The sequence below is a fragment of the Phodopus roborovskii genome, unplaced genomic scaffold (assembly GCF_943737965.1).
Source record: "Phodopus roborovskii unplaced genomic scaffold, PHOROB, whole genome shotgun sequence".
NCBI lineage: Eukaryota > Metazoa > Chordata > Mammalia > Rodentia > Cricetidae > Phodopus > Phodopus roborovskii.
In genome coordinates this window covers 48,470,761-48,487,313 of record NW_026126407.1, presented here as the reverse complement: position 1 = coordinate 48,487,313, position 16,553 = coordinate 48,470,761, and the positions used below count along the sequence as shown (strand labels likewise).

Genomic DNA, 16,553 nt, shown 5'->3' with positions numbered 1-16,553 from the left:
CCTTTTTTTTCTTTCTTTCCTTTTTTCTTCTTCTCTTGCATGTTTGTTGTGCTTGTGTGAACATATGTGCATGTTCACGGGTGTGTGTGTGTGTGTGTGTGTGTGTGTGTGTGTGTGTGTGTGTGTGTGCGCGCATGTGCAAGCCAGAGGTTGACATTAGGTACTTTCCTTGAACACTTTCTACTTAATTTACTAATGCTGGGTCTCTGGCTGAACCCAGAGCTTGCCCATTCTTCAAGTTTAGCTAGCTCACTTACCCCAAGAACCTCATCTCTGTCTCTTGAGTGGGGGGATTTTAATGGGACTGCCACATTCATCTGGGTTCTGGGGATCTGAACTCCAGCTCTAAAGCTTACACAAGTGGTTTATGCACTGAACCATATCCCTAGCCCATTTTGTTTCTTGAGAGAGGGCCACATGTATCCCAGAGTAGCCTAGAAATTATAAAATAGCTGAAGATGACCTTGAACTTCTGATCCTTCTGCTTTCACCTCCCAAGTGCTGGAATTACAGGTATGCCCTACCAGATGCCTTTATGTGGTCCTGAGGATCAAACCCAGGGCTTAGTGAATGCTAGACAAGCACTCTACCAAAGGAGCTACAGCTATAGCTCTCAAGTGTTTATTTCTACCCATAGTGCTTTGAAATCTTCTGCAGGCACCTTGAAGCCATTCTGCTTTCACCTTATCCCAGATGGATGTCATGAGAGAACTCAGGTTCTTCAGGGGCCTACAAATGTGTCTGTCAGCCTAGTGCCTAGGAAAGACCCACCCACCCAGCACTGCTGGTGGCCGAGCACTGCTTCTTGAGGTTCCAGCCTCTATCTCAGAAACATTAGGAAATGATTATAACAGGGACCTCAGAGAACTTACTTGTCCATCTGATGTGTGAGGGTATAGGGGAAAGGAACAGACTGTGATCCAATAGGTGGGCCCTCTCCAAAGTCTACCTGTGGACATCTAGCTCCAGACCAACAGATTGAAAGCCCTGGTGTGTGTAAGCTACCATATCCACAGTGCTGGGCAGAGCAGCCCCAGGGGACAAACCCACAAGGCGGTTAGGTATTCTCTAAGCTACAAGTTGAATCAGGGAGTTGTCTGGCTTCCTGGGGCAGGTAGGCACCCAATGGGAAGGAGTTCTCTATTAGGTGACCAAGAAGCTGGTCACAAAGGACCACAAGGTCTGATCTCCACGGAGAGCAGGCTGATGGCCACTAGGAGTGAGGAGGGGAGCCAGGACAGGGGGTGAGAGCTAAAAGGCACACATGTCCTTCAGAGTGAGGAAAATGCTGTAACATGGAGTGTGGGGATGGCGTGCACCTCCAGGCATGGGTTGAAACCCATGAAACTACACTCTTTGTGATTTGCTCTTGAGACAGGGTCTCACTCCATAGTCCACGCTAGCCTTGAACTCTAAGCAAACCTCCTGCTTTAGCCTGCCAAGTGTTAGGATTGCAGGCATGCAGTATTATGATGAATAGAACTAGACTCATTAAGTGGGTGAATTGTATGGTGTATAAACTACATCTCAGTAAAGCTGCCAAAAATAATAAAGTGGAAAAAATTCCACTTATTTATTTTTGAGGCAGTCTCACTATGTGGTTCTGGCTGGCCTAGAACTCACTATGTAGACGTAGACTGGGCTGGTCTCAGACTTACAGAGACCTGCATGTCTTTGCCTTCCAAGTGCTGGGGTTAAACGAATGCACCATCCTCATATCAAGCCTGGCATGTTTGATTGACGTCACTGGGAGACCTGCTCTTTTCTGAAGGGAAATGGAGGAGGAGTGGGCCTGGGGGAGAGATGGGGAGGGAGGGAGAGAGGGGAGGCTGTGGTTGGATGTATTATATGAGAGAAGAATGAGCCTTGATGCAGGGCGGGGGTGGGGGAGCTTGGTCCTACCTCAACTTGATGTGCCGTGGATGACGTCCACGGGAGGCCTGGCCCTTTCTAAACTGAGGATCAGTGGATGGGGGTGGGTAGATGGGAGGTAGGGGGAGGAAACAGGAAGAGAGGAGGGAAGGGAAACTGTAGTTGATATTAAAAACAATGAAAGCATTTTAATAATAAAGAAATAATAAAGAAGTGAGCCACCATGCCCAGCCATTATGTTTTTATTATTTCGAGAAGTGTGTGTGTGTTCACGTGTGTGCACACAGGGGTCAGAAGACAACTTACAGGACTTTATTTTCTCCTTCCATCTTGAGGGTTCTAGGAATTGAACTCAGGTCTTCAGGATTGGTAGCAAGTGCCTTTACCCATCTATCCTTCTTGTTGACCCTAAATAAACTTTTTTTTTTTTTTAAGTCTAGAGTTTGAATTTCTCTGGAAACTATAAAACCAGACACAAGTCTCTAGAATGACTACTGGGTTACCTGTGTCCACAAAAACCGTGTTGGATGGGGAGTTCCTGGGCACCCCTCCTGCACAATGGACCCTGGGGAGGTTGGGGCTTCCAGAAGTCTACACTGGGAACTTGCTGAATTTGAAGAATGGCCTTTTGGGAATCTTGACAGGTGGAGCTTTCATGTTTGGCTAGAATCACATGACCTGACTCAGCAAATAGAGAGGCTTGGTGTTTAAAGGCACTGGTGATGCCTTGAGGTGGCTATGAGACTCATGCCTTAGACTCACAGGAAGATGCAGGGCCGCTGTGGGGAGACTCTGGAACCAATCAGTGTCCTTGTCACTCACCTTTCCTGTCAACTCAGCAGGACCTAGCCCCAGAATTCTGGAATTCCCTGGGCCTATGACCTTACCTCCTTTGTTGAGGGAAGCTTCACGCCTTAAATTACTAAAACTCCCTTAGATTGCACCAGCTGGTTGTGCTTGGGCCCTGGGATGACTGTCCAGACAGAAATGGAGGCAGACCTTCCTTCCAGTAGACCTTCCCCTGCTGAGGATACCTGTGCCATGCCCTCCCCTGACTACTGACCCCACCTGATGTTCCCACGGACATGGAACCCAGTCCTTGACCCCAGGCCTGACTTTGGGTAGGATAGCAGGGTGACCACCATATAGGCTGGCTCATTCCACTCTGGGAAGGGCTCCTTAGGCCCATGACTTTTTCTTCTCATGCCCCAGCCCAGGGGCTGATTATGTGGATACCAGGGAGGTGTCCATAATAGGATGGCCAGACGAGATCCAATAAAGAACATGATCAACGGGAATGCACATTTAGGTGCCCCCATGGCCACCAGCATTGGGGCTGGCTGCTGCTCATACAGAGCTCAGAGCTCTGAGCAATTCACCCAACCACCCTCATATTAAGGAGCAAGCAGAGGAGCCAGGCAATGGAGGCCAGCACCCAGTGGTGGGGCTGGAGACCTTCACTAAAGTGTACTGCTGACATCAGGGTGTTAGTACCCCTGTTTTCCCAGCTACAGGCACCATGTGGTCATGATACCTTCAGCTGATCAGCTATAAACATCCCCTATAGCTTATGTTTCTGGCCCTGGGTGGCTTGTTCCACCTACTACCTGCTATTAACTCTCATGGCTCCCTCCCTGGTACCCAGAAGCCATAACACTTGCAGATGTCCTCCTCAGCCCCCTGTCCATTCCATTCAAGTACTTCTGATGTGTCTGGCAACTCCTCAGGCACTAGGAGCTGGTCAGAGCAGGCCCAGAGCAGAGGGGAGTCATCGTTCATCCAAGTCAGGATGGTGGCTGGCAATGGTAGGATTTGTGCGTGCGTGCGTGCGCGCACGCGCGCGCGCGCACACACACACACACACACACACAGAGGCACGGGCGGGTACTAACTGCTGCTTCTCTCAGCATTTGACCAAGTGGCACTGGCATGTCATGCTGAGCTGACAGTGTGACTGCACTCTATTGGGCTGCTGTGGAGATGGGATGGAGTGTCCCTTCTTTTTCTTCCTCTTGCAAGCACAGCTAGGTCTTGGCCAACTGTGAGGTCCAGGGGCAGTTGTGTCCCTCTTGCTAAGGACAGTGGCATTGTTAGGCACTTTCTTCTTAAATGGTCTCATTATGTAGCTCTGGCTGGCCAAATTCATAGTAAATAGCAGGAAGAGTTATTCAATTTGGCCATATTGGGAAGAAAGTCAAAGTAACCCAGTGTCTCCTCAAGTCTATCATCTGGGTCCTGAAGAGAAGTTGAGGCTTAAGTAGTGGGCCAGAGTTATGCATATTTAGATATGTATTCCTAGTCAAGGTAAGGTCCTGCCTACAGTTGGTCCAGAATTTGTTCAGTCTGTGAGGCAGAGAGGGGACAGCATAGCCCAGTTACAGAACGGGTTAAAACACTGCAGCTAGGGCTGGACCCAGGGGTTCTATGGGGAGCACTTCAGTGATCAGCAGTGAGGGAGTATCCTCAGAGTTCACACAGGTCACAACACAGGGCTCCAGCAGACCTGAAGTCCTGGTTCAGGGTCTGGGTGGCTATGAACTTGTCATCTGAGGCCCAACACAGGGCTTTGTGACAGTGACAACATGGCTGACCACTTTGCTTACACTTGTCTGTATCACATACAGGCCCAGCAAGGAGCTCTTCACCCTCCCCATCCTCTAAGCATTATAACACAGCCGAGTCCAACAATCTTTAGCCAGACAGGTCATCACGCCTTGCTTCCTACTCTGCTGGCTGCTCTCCTTTTCCACCACTGGTGCTCATGGCACCGAGGCACTCTCACTTGGCGCTGGGAACATGGCTGGAGAGATCGCCATTCCCCATGGAGATGTACCCCTGGACATGGTATTTTAATTGTGATGGGACATAGCCCTCACTGGCCTCCACCCAACTGCCTGGCTGATGAGGACTTTGGATTTCTGACCTTCCTGCCTTTGCCTCTGTAGTGCTTGGAATCACAGATTTACACCACTCTCAGATGATACAGGGCTAGGGGCAAGACCTAGAGCTTCATGCTTGCTAGGCAGTTACTACTAACTGAGCTACACCCCTGGTCATGTTTTCTTTGTAAGCATCTTATTTTTTTTGGGGGGGGTTGGTTTCAAGTTGAAGATCAGAGAAGCAAAGCAGCCAAGCAACCAGAGAGCTCTTACTTCTACCAAGGCTGGGTGATCCTGTCCTTAATGTGGCTGGAGACTAATTGCTGAATACTGAATGCCAACTCTGAGATTCTACTCCTATCTTAGACACCTTTCTAGTGCTGGGATTAAAGGTGTGAGCTGTTTCTGTTTTAGGCTGATTCACTCTCATGTAGCCCTGGGTGGCCTTGAACTCACAGAGATCCATCTGCCTATGTCTGCTGAGTTCTGGGATTAAAAGCATGTGCCATCACTGCCCAGCTATGACTAACTTTGAATTCATGACTAACTTTGAATTCTGATCCCCAGGCAAACTTTAGTAAGCATCACATTTTTTTAAAAAAAATATATATATATACATTTATTATTTTTCTTATTTTACATATCAATCCCAGTTCCCTCTCCCTCCCTCCCATGCTTCCCCACTCTCCCCTCCATCCCATTCCCCCCCAACACACACTCTACAGGGAGGGTGATGCCTTCCAGATGGGAATCATCAAAATGTGTCAAGTCATTTGGAGTAGGGTCTAGGCCCTCCCTCCTGCCTCTAGGCTAAGAGAGTATCCCTTCATGGGGAATGTGCTCCCAAAGTCCTTTCTCGCATCAGGGAAACACCTGGCTCCACTGTCAGTGGTCCCTTAGACTGTCCAGGCCTTCTAACTGAGATAGTGGGTCTGAGTCAGTACAATGCTGGTTTCCCAGCTATCAGTCTGGAGGTCCATGAGCTCCTTCTTGTTCAGGTCAGCTGTCTCTGTGGGTTTTTGTAGCTTGGTCTTGACCCCTTTGCTTATCACTTCTCTCTGCAACTGGATTCCAGGAGTTCGGCTCAGTGTTTAGCTGTGGGTGGCTGCTTCTGTTTCCATCAGCTACTAGATGAGAGCTACTAGATGGCATATAAGTAGTTATCAATCTCATTATCAGGGAAGGACATTTAAGGTAGCCTCTCCACTGTTGCTCAGATTGTTAGTTGGGGTCATCCTTGTAGGTCTCTGGATATTTTTCTAGAATCAGTTTTCTCTTCAAACCTATAATGGCTCCCTCTTTTATTATGATCTCTCTCTCTCTCTCTCTCTTGCTTTTGTCTAGTCATCCCCTGACTCAATCTTCCTGGTCCCACATGTTCTCCTCTTCTCCCCTTCTCTTTCTCCCAATTCCTTTTCCACTCACTGCTTCCCCCACTCCCAATATGCTCAGGGGATCTTGTCCCTTTCCCCTTCTGTGAGGGACCTTGCATGAATCTCTTAGAATCCTGCTTGTATCCTAGTTTCTCTGGCAGTGTGAATTATTGGCTGGTGATCCTTTGCTTTATGTCTAAAATCCATATATGAGTGAGTACATACCATGTTCCTCTTTTTGTGACTGGGTTGCCTCACTTAGGATGGTTTCTTCAAGTTCCATCCATTTGCCTGTGAATTTCAAGATTCCATTGTTTTCCCCCTCTGAGTAGTATTCCATTGTGTAAATGTGCCACATCGTCTTTATCCAATCTTCAGTTGAGGGGCATGTAGGTTGCTTCCAAGTTCTTGCTATTACAAATAATGCTGCTATGAACATAGTTGAACAGATGTCTTTGTTGCATGGAAAGCATCTCATTTTTAAGGTGAAGGAAATTGGTTTGCTTAGGAGAAAAAAAAGATGTTTCTGTCATAGCCAAAGAACAAAAATATCTTCAAAGTTTAGGTGCACACAGTTGCTTTGGAAAAAACAAAAAATAGCCAGAAACAAACAAACTCAAGCATCCATGATACTACATTCTCACTTACAAGGTTCCATTCTCTGACTTCAGGGCAGGGTGACTCTCCTAAACATGTCATCAACAACTGTGCTGTGTGTATTCCAATATTTGTAAAGGGAAATTGCTTTCTTTCATTACAACTCATAAACATTAGTCATCAGCAGTCTGTCAACTGATTTATGCAAACCACCCTTCTGCCCCCATGGGTCCTGCAATGATCCATCTCTGTGTGCATTGTCTTGTCAGCTGGAAAACCTCAGTCATTGGTTTAGTTTTGCTTTGTGCCTGTGTGGGAGAGAAACAAATGCAGCAGTTTGGCCATAGAGTCTTAGAAGGAAGAGCAAGGCCTTCTGGAGGGAGGGGGTGCACCAGAAACGTTGATGAGTTAAGTAATCTGTTCAGGACTTGAAAGATACCCCAATGAAGCCATGTATGGTGGCTCATGCCTATAATCCTAGCATTCAAGAAACTCAGACAGGAAGGTTGTGGTGAGTTCAAGGCTAGCCTGGGCTACAAAATCCCTGCCTCAAAACACTAATGACCCTGAAGCCAATTAAACCATCCATGTTCCTCTGCTCATGGGAATGTAGTGTGAAGTGATTGCAAAAGGCAGCCTCTTTGGGAATGTGTGCAGGTTACCTTTATGGGTTGCCCTAAGGGACGTTGGAGACAATTTTCTGGTGGCTATCAACATCTTTGATCTCAATGTTGTCCTCAAGCTGGGCTCCAGACAGGTGCCTTTGGGAAGCCCCAGGGCACAGTAGTCAGGGTTCGAATTGGCCAGCTCATCATGTCCATCTAAACAAAACTGCAGAATAAGGAACATGTGACTGAGGCCCTGATTGAGCTGGGGTGAGGGTCCCTGGCCACTGGGAGGTACACTTCAAAGAAATGGGGTTTTCATCAAGTTTAATGCAAATGAAATTGATGACATGATAGCTGAGAAGATGGCTGTGGGGTGAAATATGTTCCTAGTTATGGTCCCCTGAACAAATGGCAGTCCATGCTCTCCTGAGTGCTTCCACTCTACTGTCCTGCACCCCCCAAATCATGTTCTGTAATGAATCTTATGTCCTGTGTGAGAAAACAAACAAAAAAGATAACAACAAGATAAGCCCCATTGTAACAAGAGAGGCATCGAGGAAAAACCCAGGTATACGTGCCTGTGGCAGGTCTGCAAAGTGACATTAAAAACTGGAGAGAGCTGGAAAGATGTGAAGCCACTTGGACAAAGCAAAATAAGCTCACAAACCTCACACATCTCTAACACAGATTTAAGATGCACTAAGATGCTCCTCCTTGCTGGGTGATGGTGGTGCACTCCTTTAATCCCAGCACTCAGGAGGCAGAGGCAGGTGGATCTCTGTGAGTTTGAGGTCAGCCTTGTCTATAGAGTGAGTTCCAGGACAGGATCCAAAGCTACAGAGAAACTCTGTCTTGAAAAACAAAAACCAAACCAAAACAAAAATGTTCTTCTTTTTCTTTTTCATGACCCTGGGACACATCTGCTAACATAGGAGCACTTACAGCATCAGTGGGTGGCCAGGCCTAAGAATTCAGTTCCTAGCCCTCTGAGACTCCCTGCAGACTAGACTCCCAAAGTTTATCTCCCCTCATATAAGCTTCATTTTAGGTGGGATTAAAACAACTCCAGAGCCGTGGGGAGAACTCAGCTGTACAGCATTTGCTAAGTACTCAAGGTGATCAGGCAAACATAGCCCCCAAGGCTGGGCCTAGCTCTGTTCAAGTGGCCTCAGCAGCATCATTGACCTTGACTCTGGGGCCTGGGTGGAGGCCACCTGTTAAGAGTGTCCCTTCCCTGGAGAGACTTAAACAATGTTTATCCCATCCTCAAAGTATGATTCCACTAAAGTTTACCCTGGGGAACCAGTTGGTTGATTGGGCTTAGAGAGGGCACAGCTGAGGTGTTGTTGAAGCTCCAAAGCAACTTCCCTGGAAAGTCTTCACCCAGCTCAGGATGATGGTTGCACACAGATGGGGCCCTTTTGTATTTAATCTCCTGGGGTATATACAGTCTGTACTCTATACCTCCCAGATCCAAAGGACATTTGCAGCTAGAGCAGAGTCAAATTAAAATGGGCTGTTCTACTTTCATTTCTGGTGCTATGATAAAATATCCAGGCAAAGCATCATTGGGCAGACAGGGTTTATTTGGCTCATAACTCCAGGTCACAATCTGTTATTGCAGGGAAGTGAATCAGGAAGGAGAATAAAAATATGAATAATTGTTCTCAGCTAGCTTGCTCCTCTCTTACACTGTTTAGGACCCTCTTTCTGCCTACGAAATAGTGTCACAATGGGCTGGGTCTTCCTACATCAGTTAACAACCAAGACAGTACCACACAGACATGCCCACAGGCCAATCTGAGCTAGATATTTTTTTTTTTATGATTCTCTTCCCAGGTGACTCTGGGCCTTGTCATTGTGGTAGTTTAAATAAGAATGGCCCCCAAAGGCTCACAGATTTGAGGGCTTGGTCACCAGAAAGTTGTACTGTTTGAAAAGATTAGGAGGTGTCACTGGAGATGGGCTTTGAGGTTTCAAAAAGCCTACTCCAAGCCCAGAGTCTCTTTCTTCCTGCTGCTTGTGGATCTGGATCTGGATATAGACCTCTCAACTACTTCTCCATCACCTTGTCTGCCTGTGCTTTACTATGCTCTCCATGGATGACAATGGACAAACCACTCAAACTGCAAGCTAGCCCCAATTAAATGCTTTCCTTTATAAGAGTTGCCTCAGTCATGGTGTCTCTCTTCACAGTAATAGAACACTGACTAAGACAATTCACTCCTTGTCAGCTTGATGCACACATATGTCATTTAAGCCTTAACTTTTCTTTCCTTGTCTACAAAGTCTCATCTGTTAATATGACAAAAAGTAAGTCCAACTCCAAAAAGCCCCCAAAGACTGTAAACTATGAGATCCTATCAATCTTTTTAAAGCTATAGATTTAACTTTTCTTATCCCTAAAGGGAAGAACGAGGGCAGAAAGGGAGCTATATCAAAGCAAAACTAAAATCCAGCAGCGTAAATCCAAATCCTGTAGTTCAGTGTCTGACATATGGGACCCACGAACAATCTTCTGGGCTCCAAAGGGCTCACGATGTCCCATTCCTCCTACTGTGCCATCTTCAGCATGGGGCTTCTCTCCTAGGCCGGCTCCATCCCACGCCTGCAGTACTCCTCGGCAGACAGCCCACAGTCTTGCTACCTTCAATGTGTGGAGTCTCGCTATAACTGAGGCTTCACCATTAACAATGTGTGTTCAGCATCTCTGCAGGGATTTGACCCTGCAGCTTTCCATGACCTCTTCAACCTTGCATTTTTCATGCCTGCAACACCAGTACCACCAGAACAATGCTTACCACGTTGCCAAGTTTGACCAGCTCAATATGTAGCTTAGTTCCATTGAGTCAGCTTCTGTGTGTTGATCCTGAGGAAAACAGGTTCCTGATGTCCCAATGAAACATAGGAAATTTTGCTTCAGCGGTACTGCGCTCTGTGACAGTCAGCTGTTCCTCAGTCCCAGAATGATCAGCACTCTCAGGCAGGGATCCAAAGACCGTTATCTGCTCCCTCTTTGAAGGAATGTCAACAGGCAACAACTGAAAGTAGTGGTGGCCTCTTGCAATCTGATGAAGGCAATTTGTCCAGAGGATCATGTTCCACCTCTAAAAAGGAGACCTAGTTTTGCTTGACCATGGTCATGTTGGCCCTCACTTCCATTTTGTCATTAGGCGACACTGGCACAAGGTGCCAACCTTGAGGCATAAACAAAGTCATTAAGATAGCTGATAGTTCTGATGCTCAAGTGGTCTTTTTACTGGTGTTGGACTTGTTAATAGTGTTTGAGGAAGCCAGGGTTTACTCCAGGTAGCTGTGGGTCACCTTTGTCCAGGTTAGCTTATAAACCCATCCTCTTGCCTAGGAGTGTGGGAATTGTCTGTCTTGTTTCCACCTCAGATTTACTTCTGTCACTGAGTCTCTAAAGAGATTGTACCATAGACAATTTGAACCCACTCACCTGGTTTGGGGGAGGTCTCACAACACCTTGTAAATGGTTCTCATAGGCAAAAACCTGGTGTTTCCGGGAGCCTAGGTGAGCTGTCACCCTGTCTCTAAAGCACTTCTGAAACCCCCATGGAGGGGGCAGTGGGTGTCCTGATTCTCCTTTGTGGAGAGTAGGGACACTGCAGGGAGCCAGTTACTGACAAATTCTCAGCTGGTGTCTGGAAGCTTCTTTGGCATCCTTGCTTCACCTACAAGATGGGTGGAATGGGCTGTGTCTGTGGCAGGACCGGATCATTTTAATGGGACACTGTGGATATGTGGTGTGGGAAAGCCCCAGTGTTTGGCAGCACCCCTGGCTTTTACCTTGTGTGTGCCAGTTGCCACTGGCTCCAAACCAGAAATACCTTCAGATGCTGGCAGATGTGTCCTTGGAGCCCACTCCTCTGGCTGTGAAGTGCTGGGCTTGGGATGATCTGTGGGTTCCTGCCAGGAACACTGTGGGCCAAAGCAGGGAGGTACAGAAGCCCATATTCCAAGTGCCATCTCGGTTGCAGGAAGGCTCCACCAAGCCCAATCGATTCTTTCATGAGGACAAAGGGGTTTTGAGGGTGCATCCAGGGAGGTGAGCTGTAGTACCTGGCCCCTGTGGTGGCTGAGGCCCTGCACTTCTCAGAGCTCCACTTCCCCTGCAGATGTTCCTGCCATTGCTCCTGCCTTTCTCCTACCTGGGAAGCCCTGTGCTCATGGCTTCTGGTAAGTTCCAACCCATCTCAGCAACTGCTTTGTACCAGGAATACCATCCTGGACCCAACTGTTCACTCTTATGGCTTACCTGAACATTGGGTGACAGCATCTGGTCCAGGTTGGGGGTCACAGGAGGCTTTGCCCTTGTACTCTGACTTGTTTATATTGTTTTTAGTATCTGCCTCCAAAAGCAAGCCAGTGGGCATTGTGAGAGGCCTCTGTAGCCATTGTGGGAGGTAGCCATGGTAGGTCAGCCTGAGAACTTACAGTTACAAGACAGGCTCCTAGGAACACATCTGTGGGGCTCCATCATCCATCCACAATAGGTACTGACTGCTGCACACTCCCTCCAAAGGTGAGACACTGCTGGGGGCACCTTCTGGGTGTAGGATGTAGACGGTGGGCTAACCCAGACCAGCTGCCTCTGAGCCAACCAGGGTCTGTTCTCCCCTAGCCAGGATGGCGACCCAGCCTTATTCTGTGTCCAGGTGGGGGAAATATACCTCTACAAGGAACAGGAGCTTCTGAACACCAGTGAGATCATTATCTACCCTGACTTTAACAATTTTAATACGAGGTTTGACTTGGCCTTGCTGGAGCTGACTACCCTCCTGAGTTATGTCTGGCCAGTCTGTCTGCCAGAAGACAACTTGACCTCCAACTCAAATGACCAGTGCTGGCTGGCTGGCTGGGGTAACCTTCTTGATAATGGTAAGCATAGCTGGGACTGAAAGGTGGAGAGACAGAGGGAGCATTTGTTAGGAGTAGGTTTTTCCCACTGGTCTGGCCCCACCGCCACGCCAGCCCCAAATAACACACAGACTCTGTATTAGATATAATGCTGTTGACCAGTTACTAGTTTCTTATTGGCTAGCTCTGTCTTAAATATTAACTCACTTCTACTAATCTAAGTATTTCCACATGGTCTCATCTTTCCGGAGAGTGGGGCCGGCCTCTGTTCTCCCCAGTCTCTCCATGTTGACTCCTCCCTACTACTTCCTCGAATCCTCCTTGTCTCCTAGTCCTGCCTATCTTCCCTTCCTATTGGCCAGCAGTGCTTTATTCATTAACAAATAAGAGAAACATATTTACAGAATGACATCTCCCATCATCTTCTCTTTTTTGTTTAAATAAAAAGAAGGGTTTTAACATTAACAAAGCAAAATAAAAAAGCAGTTAACAATATTTAGTTCATTAACATTTAGCAAGATTTGAAGAAAATACTCCATCATCTATCCTATCTTTGTGTGTCTAAAGTCTATGTAACTTATCTTTAATCCTAACTAATGAAAACTATAACCATAACTATTTGTCTTCAACTCCCTCAAAGACCACAGAAGGATAATATATAAACTCTAGAAATGACAGAGACAACTCATTGCCTGGTCAGTCACCCGAAGTTCTTCTGTAATCTTCCATCTTCAGCCCATAGGCCATAGTGTGTCTGGCAGACTCTTCAGCAAAGCAGGAAACTTTAAACTGTCTTCTTGTATTGGCAGTTTGTCAGTCACTTTTGTCTGTGTCCTGCAGACTGTCTGGCAGACTCTTCCATGAAGCAGGAACCCCACAACAGTGTTCAACTTGTATTAGCAGTCACATTCCCAGTCTTGGAATTTGGGGATAATATTCATCTTCTTAGGGTTGGTTTTAGTTACTTAGGGTTGGGGATGGAAGGTGATGCTTAGACGTGGGTATCTCTTTTAGACAGGAATAGGGTATGGTTGGGAAAGGTATGGTTTAGATGGGATATAGGTAGATTAGCCTATCTTCTTGTGAATTATTTAGGAAGAGTGAGATAATAGTACTTTACAGCTTACATTGTTATATACTCTTATTTGTGGTAAGCTATGTAAAATTAAGTTTATATTCCCTTCCCAGAAGAATTGTATATTATACTTTGACATATTGTGTGAAATCTTTCCATTTATGATGTTTTATGTACATTATTCTTACCATATTCTATGTATGTATACTTTTACTTATGTTCAAGACATTTTGTATATTGATACAATTTATGCACATTTATTCTTGCCATATTCTATGTATGTATACTTTTGCTTGTGTTCAAGGCATTTTGTATATTGATACAATTTGTATATTGATAATGCTGCCTTTTATAGTTCTACCTCTTGTCTAGACATTTCTACTCTACCTCTATTTTAGGGATTTATATGTATGTATATGTACATAGTTATATTGTTCAGGTATTTATCCCTGCTTTACTCAAGGAAGTTTTAATCAGTTATTTTAGCTAAGTTCCTGAGTATTACAGATTATCTTCACCCATGTTTCCTTTACCTATGAGATTATTCAGACATAGATGCTTAATCTTCAATCACTTCATAGACATACAGAACATGGCATTTAAATGTTTTAATATTAGTACTCCGTTGACATGAGACACTGTTGCTCCTGACAGCACTGTGCACTTTCCCAAAAAATGTTGGACACTGTTGTTGCTCCTTCTGGAGTCCATCCTTGCTTCAGCTAATGGCCTGTTGGGCAAAGAACTGCCCCCACCTTGACCACTGATTTGGAAATGCGGTCCTATGTGCGTGCAGGAGACAAATATAGAAGACTGGTGAACCTTGCCAAGTCAGGGTAAGACAGCCTTTCTACCTCCCTGCTGTTGTTGTGGTCTGTCAAGTACTCTTGGCTTTAGCCAAAAACTGGGTGTACCATCATTGCTCTGAGACCTTGGGTGACTGTCCAGATGGCCTGCTGTTTCTGTCCTCACTGCACCTTTTGGAAGTTACCCATCCGCACTTCTTGTCTACCCTAGTATCGTTATTTTCCTTCTCAGGTCTTGATGAGGTTGAAGATTAAACTATCACAAATATTATTCTCTCTTCCTAGTTAGATATGTTTTTCAGCTTAGGACAACTCTATTGTAAGCTCCATTATGCCTTCACCCTAGGACTAAATATGTACGTTGTTTTATTCTCAATTTTCCTTTTCTTAGAGCACACTTGTTATTCACTGTTTTGTATCTAGCCTAAATCTTTTCTTTAGACTAAAAGGGGAATTGTAGTGGGATATTCACTTTGTCTCCTTCTGTGGCACTGACCACGCCCATTGGGGGGTGGAGCCAGGGGCAGAAGTGACCTGTGGAACTAGGTCTGAGGAGGATCCCGGAACGCTCTCTTGCTGGCGGACACGGAAAGGAGAGCATCCAGTGGAACCTGCTGGTGTTCATCTGTCTAGGTTGTAAGTTATTTCTCCCTGAATAAACATCTATTCGGCCTATCTGTTTATCCTGATCCTTATTAAACCGCAATAAGCATTGCACAATCTCTTGTTCCCTGTTCCTTCCCAGAGGGCTAGCTAGCAGTGTGGAAACGAATGGGGAGAAAGCAAGACTCTTCTATGGCCCAGCTGTGGCACTGGGTAGGCCATAGGGGCATTTTCAGATCTTCTGGTCAGCAAGTAGGCAAGGCAGAATCAGCTGGGTTGCCTTGGCTTGAAGCTGCTGCTGCTTTTTGGGCTCTATCCCATGCAGGAGGGAGTCTGATTAGATCCCCACTTAGAGGAACATCACTTCTTCACATGATCTGGATACATTTTGGGAACCAGAGGCTCTAGGTGCACACATACCTTTTCTCTTGTATATGTTGTAGCCATGCACCATAGACCCAGGTGCAAGCAATGGCAGTGAGCTCTCATCTTGGCGTATCTGACACCAATTTTTCACCACTGGCTTCAGGGCACAGTCCTTGTCCCTTCCAGTTTCTCCAGGTCCACATGCTGTCATTTGTGGCTTTATCACTAAACTCTTCAGTGTCCCCTCTGTAAGAACTCTTACAATGGGAGTTAGGGCCCATCCAAAATCCAGGATAAGCTCACTTACTAGGAAGCCTAGACTGCTTCAAACTTATGATCCTCCTGCCTCAGCCTCAAGGGCTAGGATTATAAATGTGTGCATCCATGCCTGCCTCAGAGTGGCCTCATTTTTTTAAACTTAAAAACATATGTAAATAATTTATCTTTAAATAAAGCCCCATTCTGAAGTTCTAGGTAGACATGAATTTGGAGGGTCTCTAACCCCATTTATTTATTTGCTTGTTTATTTATTTTTGTTTGAGACAGAGTTTCTCTGTATAGCATCGGCTGTCCTGGAACTCACTCTGTAGACCAGGCTGGCCTTGAACTCACAGAGATTCTTCTGTGTCTGCCTCCCAAGGCTGGGAATAAAGGTGTGGCCCACCACCGCCCAGCTCTAACCTCTTTTATAGATCCATTTAACATAGACAGCTTGAGATCATGGCCACATCCAGGATACATGGGGAAGAGGAGGCTCTGACTCAATCCGGGCCAAGCAGTGACTGGCATGAAGTGCACCTGTTAGGGCTAGGGACATAGCCCCTCACTCCTGCTTCCTGCCTCCTCCACCCCTGCTCCAGTGCCTCTGCAGCCTCTCTATCAGCGGAACCAGGTGAAGATCCCAATTCAGGATGACAAGACCTATGAGAAGGCTTACAGGAAGGAAGTGCATGACAGCAACAAAACGAAGATCACTGTGAGCACATGCTGTGCACTGGTACCTTAGGCTGAGGCTGTTTTGTGAGTCATCCAGGCTCCGGATGCTTTACCCTTCAAGGCAGGCTGGATTCTGGCACTTCCTTGTGCTTTGCCTCTGATGGTACTGCCTCTCTTCCTACAGGGTGACTCTGGGGGCCCTTGGTCTGCTGGAAAGGCAAGAAGTGGATGCAGGTGGGAGTGGCCAGCTGGGGGAGAGATTGGAGCACCAAGCTGCCAGCAGTCTTCTCCAGAGTCCAGAGTTCCTTATTCTGGAAACATTGGCACATCCAGTAGACATGTGCACCGGCCTCTGTCAAGCAACAGAGACAGCTTGATGACTCTGTTCTGTCCTTCCTAGACCTGCAGCCGATCCCTTTCTCCCTGGCCTGTCCCTCCCTGCTGACAGGAATGCCCAGGTTCCTGTGGGGTGGGCTGCTGCATGGCTGTATTTGTCTCCTTAAACTGACTGAATAAATGAAGGTGGGCAGAGTGGTCTTTGAGGTGAAGGCCTGGCT

The 16,553-nt window shown here is 46.6% G+C and overlaps 1 non-coding gene and 1 pseudogene across 1 annotated transcript; both read left to right on the top strand.

Moving 5' to 3' along the window:
* Nucleotides 1–7,287: 7,287 nt before the first annotated feature.
* Nucleotides 7,288–7,419, top strand: LOC127219861 (small nucleolar RNA SNORA70). Its single transcript, XR_007834294.1, has one exon. It is a non-coding gene; the product is annotated as a small nucleolar RNA SNORA70 (small nucleolar RNA).
* Nucleotides 7,420–11,468: 4,049 nt separating this feature from the next.
* LOC127219516 (serine protease 28-like) lies at nucleotides 11,469–16,332 on the top strand (annotated as a pseudogene).
* Nucleotides 16,333–16,553: the final 221 nt, after the last annotated feature.